This window comes from Mustela nigripes, chromosome 6 (genome assembly GCF_022355385.1).
Source record: "Mustela nigripes isolate SB6536 chromosome 6, MUSNIG.SB6536, whole genome shotgun sequence".
Lineage (NCBI taxonomy): Eukaryota > Metazoa > Chordata > Mammalia > Carnivora > Mustelidae > Mustela > Mustela nigripes.
The window spans coordinates 113374535-113381195 of record NC_081562.1 but is presented as its reverse complement, the minus strand read 5'-3'; the positions used below and the strand labels follow the sequence as shown (position 1 = coordinate 113381195).

The 6661-nt window shown below is 46.4% G+C and overlaps 1 long non-coding RNA gene across 10 annotated transcripts in view; it reads right to left on the bottom strand.

Annotated features, from left to right (window-relative positions):
* The window catches only part of LOC132020036 (uncharacterized), a 54224-nt gene that overhangs the window by 24247 nt on the left and 23316 nt on the right, over positions 1–6661 (bottom strand). Inside the window, exon 1 of one of the 10 annotated variants that reach the window (XR_009404899.1) lies at positions 5421–5595. The exons of the other annotated variants lie outside the window; for them this stretch is intronic. This is a non-coding gene — a long non-coding RNA (uncharacterized LOC132020036). Of the gene's footprint in view, positions 1–5420; positions 5596–6661 lie in introns of those variants that run through there. 10 annotated transcript variants of the gene reach the window in all.

Genomic DNA, 6661 nt, shown 5'->3' with positions numbered 1-6661 from the left:
TGGGTGCCTGGGTGGCTCAGTGGGTTAAGCCACTGCCTTCGGCTCAGGTCATGATCTCAGGGTCCTGGGATCGAGCCCCGCATCGGGCTCTCTGCTCGGCAGGGAGCCTGCTTCCCACTCTCTCTCTGCCTACTTGTGATTTCTCTCTGTCAAATAAATAAATAAATAAATCTTAAAAAAAAAAGAATACAGAAACTCTAATCTGAAAAAGTACGTGCACCCCTACGTTCACTCCAGTATTATTCACAGTCGCCAAGATGTGAGCGCACCTCAGTGTGCTTACCCATTCATCATGTGGCTTCCTGTACGCGGTGAGTCTTACTCAGCCACAGTAAAGAATGAGCTCTGGTCATTTTCAATGACATGGATTCTCCTTGAGGGTATTATGCTAAGTGAAATAGGTCAGACAGGAAAGACAAACATGATTTCGCTTATACGTGGAATCTAAAAAACTAAAACAAACAAAAACAGATTCATAGATACAGAGAATAAACTGGATGTTGCCAGAGAGGAGAGGGATTGGGGGCTGGGCAAGATAAGTGAAGGGGATTAACAGGTACTCACTTCCAGTTACAAAATAATTAAGTCACAAAGATGAGAAGTACCGCATAGGGAATATGTCAGTAACATTGTAACAACATTGCATGGTGACAGATGGAAACTATCCTTAGGTGATAAGCAGTGCATGACGTAGGCAATTGTCAAATCATTGTGTCAAACACCTGAGACTAATGTAACATTGCATCTCAACTGTACTCCAATAACAAAGTTTTTTAAAAGTCATCGTTAAAAAAAAAACAGTAAATTCTTTTGGGGGTTATTAAAAGTTAATTTTAGGGATGCTTGGGTGGCTCAGTCAGTTAAGCGTCTGCCTTCAGCTCAGGTCATGATCCCAGAGTCCTGAGATCGAGTCCTGCGTTGGGCTCCCTGCTCAGTGGGGAGCCTGCTTCTCCCTCTGCCTGCTGCTCACCCTGCTCTGACAAATAAATAAAATCTTTTTTTAAAAAAAGTTAATTTTAAAGCTAATGTTAAGGAAGAAAAAACTGGAAAAACACAAGATAAATTGAGAAGACAGCATGTTTTTATAGCCTTAAGCAAAAGACAGACTAGAAGGAAATAGACTTGAACAGGATTAAATGTTAGTGTCTCCAAGACTCTTCTGGATGCCTTATTAGAATTGCTCACATGTGCTTAAAAACCATAATATAATTATCTGGGGGTGGGGGGAATTCAGGAACAAAATGGGAAGGAGAAAGGTATAGACACGTCAGACGGTGCAAAACCTGATAGAGAAAGCAAAATTGAATTTCTGTGCGGATTTGAGCTTTCACTTAAGGGCAGGGTATGAGATTCTCCAACAATATTCAGTAATTCAGTTCATGTACAAAAGAAGTAGATCATTAGGTTCAACCGGGGTTGGAATTTTACCAGGTGAGTGCAAAGGAGAGAAGATGGATTCTTAATATATGCTTATTGACCTGCATGAGAGTGGTCCCTCTACAGGATGATTTTTTTCTTTCAGGGAAAAGAAAGCCAAATACATTGATGTAAATCCACAAAGATTATAGAATACACCCAAGAGGAAGAAAATGTGTCGCTTATCAGGGATCATAAGAATGAGTAATTCTTGCTAAATTTGTTGACTACTGAATCCCCAGCATCTAGAACATATAAGGGACTCAATAAATACTTGTTGAAAGGTTTCCTCTCGGCTCTCCTCTCGGGCTCTGTGCCAGGCACCATGCTAGGATGTGGGAACATGCAGGTCTCCAAAAGCAAAAGGCCACGCTATGGAGCAGGACCGTAGAAGCATGAGGATCAAGCCCATGGATAAAGGCAGCCTTGGAAAATCTCTCTTGGCCTCCAAACCTTTGCCAAGCCTCCTGATGCTGGTGCACGACACATTCCCATTTCGCCGCAAAGCTGGAGCTCTGTGCAGTGGCCTGAGTCCACAGCCCCATGGACGGATTGCCGGCTGGGAATAATATTTTCCCCCTTTACACAAATTGTCAGTGGCCTCCCACACGCTTCCCTTCAGGCTCTTGATCTGTGAGGCTCCTGGGATTTTTCCACAGTGAAATAAGTGACATCAATCACTACAAAGCCACAGCAGACAAATCAGAGTGGTCGGGTGTAAACATGGAATGAGCATCTGTTTCAAGTCAGAACATTGCAGTGACTGTTGCAGGAATGCGGCCAGCCGCAGTCTGCTGGCAGAAACAGAAGCACAGCTCTGGAGATGGGCAGGAGGCCTCACATCGTCCAGACTTTCCACCCACGTCTGAACTTCCAAGAGATAAAGCTGTCAGCCACTTGGGTTGTCCTCAAGCCTCAAGGCCACTATTGTACCATTACCCAAAAAAGAAAGCAGGTGCCGTGCCTCAAAACTCCCCACTCTGCCGGTAGGGTCTCCATCGAAGAGGAGTCATTCAGGGCGCTGCAAGACACACCCGCCCCCCAGGGCCAGTCTCCGGAAGGGGCAGGTGGCCCACTGAGAACCCTGGGTGGGGTTCTCCAGTCACCCTCTGAGTCTTTCCCATTGCAGGAGACCTGCACCCATCCCTTCCCGCAGAATGAGGAGCACACAGAAGTTCCAGAAGAACATGTTCCTGCCAACAGTAACTCTCTCCTGGGAAGTGCATTTAGGATAGAGGGACCCAGTGCAGTGAAAAGGGACTTTCATGCTTTTATTTTATAAATGTCTATTATTTGAATTGTTACCATGAGTACACATGGCTTCTATCATAATTAATTTTAAAAACATCCTTGGTCACACTGGGAATAACTGAGATGCTTCCAAAGATTCTATACCTATCACACAAACGAAAGCCACTGGCTCCTGAGGACAAGCAGTCTGCTCCGTTTCCCCTCTCTGAAGCACCCCTTCCCTGACCTGCCCCCTCCTGCACAGCCCACCCCCAAACTTCTTCACGGTTTTTCAGCCATTCCTGTCTTCAGCCTCCATCCTCCAAATTAGACACATTTTACTAAGCACTCAGAAATGCATTTCGTCTTGGGGTGCCGGGGTGGCTCAGACTTTAAGTGTCTGCCTTCGGCTCAGGTCATGATCCCAGGGTCCTGGGACTGAGTCCCGCATCGGGCTCCCTGCTCAGCGGGAAGCCTGCTTCTCCCTCTCCCACTCCCCCTGCTTGTGTCCCCTCTCTCACTGTCTCTCTCTTTCTGTCAAATAAATAAAATCTTTTAAAAAATGCATTTCATCTTGTATCTGCTATCATCACTCTTTATGGAAGAAGGTAAGATAGAAAGCAGTGTAAATGAGGTATCTAATTTGCTGAATCCTAGACCTCAGGGTTTTGAAGTACTTCATTTTCCTGCTACAATGTCACCATCCAGCTCTCTGTTACTCCACAGTCCTGAGAACACAGCACCAACGCTCCATACATGCATACTCGATTAATAAACATGATGACTTTCCAGACCCCCTACCATCTCCCTTGCCCTGGTCGGGTTGGACAATCTAGGAAGGATCTAAGAAGGACCTGGAAATGGACTTTTTCCTCAACCTTAAGCTTAAGATACCAGCTTTCCCAGATTCCAGTATCTCCCACCCTACTTCTCTGGAGCCAAATACAGAAATCCCACTGGATACCAAAAGGTCTTGAAACAATCTGTTACCCTCCTCATCACAAAGGCTCCCTACCAAAACTCAAAGAGAGGGGGAAGGGAGAGGACGCCTGCCACCCATGAGTGACTTCCATCACTCAACAGCCTCTCAAGGCTTTCCCGCCCATACTGCAGCCATTCTTCCCCCATTAGATTTTGTGCTCTTGAAAGTACCCTAAGCACATCCCTGATAGGGTACCAACGGTAGGTGGGGAGTCAAATCCCAAGGTTTTTTAAGGTGGGGTCTATGAGCCTGAGGAATCCACGAATAACCTGAATTCAGATTTTGGGGCTTGTAGGCTAGTTGGAATTTTTCTGGGCAAATGGGCCATCATTTTAATTCAATTTCCAGAAACGTCTGTGTGAAAGTTGAGTCCTCCAGGAAGCAGATGCTGAGGTAAGAGTTCAGAGTACCAAAAGCTGACTGGGGAGTAATACCTTTGAAAGAAAACTAGACTAGGAGAGTTGTCATGCTCTAATGTAGACCCGATAAAGTGTCTCCCCACCAAATGGGAGCTCCAGAGCAGAGGCTGCCTACACGTAGGAAGTAAAAGGCAGGGAGATATGTTGCTACGACCCTAGAATAAGACAAAGCTTGAATGAATTTTAAAATCCTAACAATCCCTGAACCCATTATGTCTCGTGATGGGCAAGAGACACTGCCTTTCTAAGTCATTGGTCAACACGTCCACCCTGAGGAAAACATGCCCTGGGTGAGCACCACCTTGCTCAGTCATTGACTGAAGATTCACCAGGAGGAGTGTGGCTGGGGAACCACTGAGGTGCATCCTGAAGGAGCTAACAGAGACTGCTGGTCAACCACAGTCCTCACAGTTGCGGGTGAATCCTTTCCTAAAGCGGGACTGAAAGGCAGATCTACCACAGTCTCCCTCTTGCTCCTCACACGTCCACTCCTTCATACTCATTTCAGGATCAGCCCCCAAGGTTTCGGTGGGCTGCTCTTCCTAGGGGCAAATTTACCTCCAAAGAGGGAGGTTAAGTGGGAAGAAATCAAGTTCTCATCACTGCTGCTAACCTTCGCACGACGGCCCGTTACTCATTGCCTCGGCCTCCACCACCTGCTCTCAATTCTTCTTGCACCTGCTCTCAGCTACTACCTCTGAAAGCCTTGGGAACTTTCCTGGTGATATGACACGAATCTTCATTCCCAAGGATTTAAGCCCCTGGTCGCCACACCTTTCCCTGGCAGTGTTGCTGCCCTGTCCATTCAGCCACTAGGGGTACCCAAGTAGGTGACCTAAGGTGCACACAGCTCCTCCCTTCCCACACAGTATGACAACAACCCTCCCTCCTCCTGCTGATTAGGGTCAACCCCCCCTGCCAAGATGGTGACCCCTCTCCTTGCCTGCAGGTCTCTGGACACCGGGAGCCCACAGGGCCTGGTCAGCATCCGTGGACTCTAATTTAGTGGGACCCTTACTTATTTGCTGCTGAGAGAACACTCCTTTTGCAGAGCTCAGAGTCGTGGGGACAGAAAACACAAAGTTTCTTAGTGGGTCACTGGGACTAATGATAAGTGGGGCCATTCCTGCTTCTATTCTGTCCTCAGCTACTTACCATGAAATTTTTCCAAACTTCATACGTGCCTTGTCTCCAAATGCGTAGGATAGTCACGTCCGCGACTCTTCCTTCCTAAGAACTTTACATATGTCTCCTATTGACACTGTCTTACATAATTACAAAACCATCATGTCATCCAAACAATTAAGAATTCTTCAGTATCTTGGGGCACCTGGGTGGCTCAGGGAGGGGAATGTCCGACTCTTGATACCTACCGGCTCAGGTCCTGATCTCAGGGTCATGAGATTGAGGCCCAGGCCTGGCTCCCCACAGAGCGTGGAAGCTGCTTAAGATTCTCCTTCTCTCTCTCTGCCCCTACTCCTGCTCACACTCTCTGTCTCTCATAAAAACAAAACAAAATAACTTCAGTATCTTGGAAGATGCAGCCCATATTCAAAACTCCCTCTCGTCCCCCAGATACTTGCCTCCTCCGTCGGGGAACCAGGTATGGTTCTGGCAGCCTGTGCCAAGCCCCGGATACTTGTCGTGCTTGACGTCAATCAGTCAGGGTGATTTTACCCCCCTTTACCACCGACTGGCCTAGAGACAGGCAGGTGAGCCAGGTCCAGCTACTGTGATGCAAGAGAAAGTCTCTTGGGAGCTTCTAGGTCAGCTTTTCCTCCTTCACGTCAGAGGGACAATGGAAGGGAAAGGTCCCTGCCCTTCCTGCTTGGGTTCTTCCGTGTGAGTACACAATGCTTTGAGCTGTGGCATCTGTCATTACCCATGACAGGAGACATTACCAACACACAAAGAATGACAGCATCGAAAGAAGGGAGAGCCTGGCCCTTGATGGCTTCGTTGGGGCAGGAACTGACCTTGGAATCCCCTACCTCCAACCTAGGCTTCTTTTTATAGGACAGTAGCAAACCCATGTGAACCCTCTGCATCTGTTACCTGGCGTTGATCAACTCGTAACCTTTGATCAAGCAGCTCCGCTTCCAGGAATTTACCTGAGGGTCTGATGAAGCATTTCCTTCAGGATTCATCTATAATTATAAACGGCATAGGTGTTGCTCTCAAGCAGTAAAGATAAGTTTAAAACAAACTCAAATATCCATTAACGGAATGTGGGTTAAACAAATTATGACATAATTGTACAGAGAAATACTAGTCAGCCATTAAATAAAATACTGTAAAGAGTATGTAATACCACGGAAGGATGTTGATGATACAGTCTCCAAGGCAAGCCTAGCTTAACAGCTACCAAGAACCACATCATTCTCCTTCCCCTTCCTTCTATCCTTCACTCCAAGAGTCATCATTTGGCACCTACGGTATGCCGGGATTCGGCTCAGAACTGAGAATATTAAGATGAATGAACAATTCCTGCTCCTAATTAATTCGCCATCTAGTAGCAGAGAAATTTACAAATAAATCTTTAAAATTCAGGATTTTCAATGCAAGAAGAAACTAGTGTACAAAGAATAGTAAAGGCAAAAAAAAAAAAAAAAAA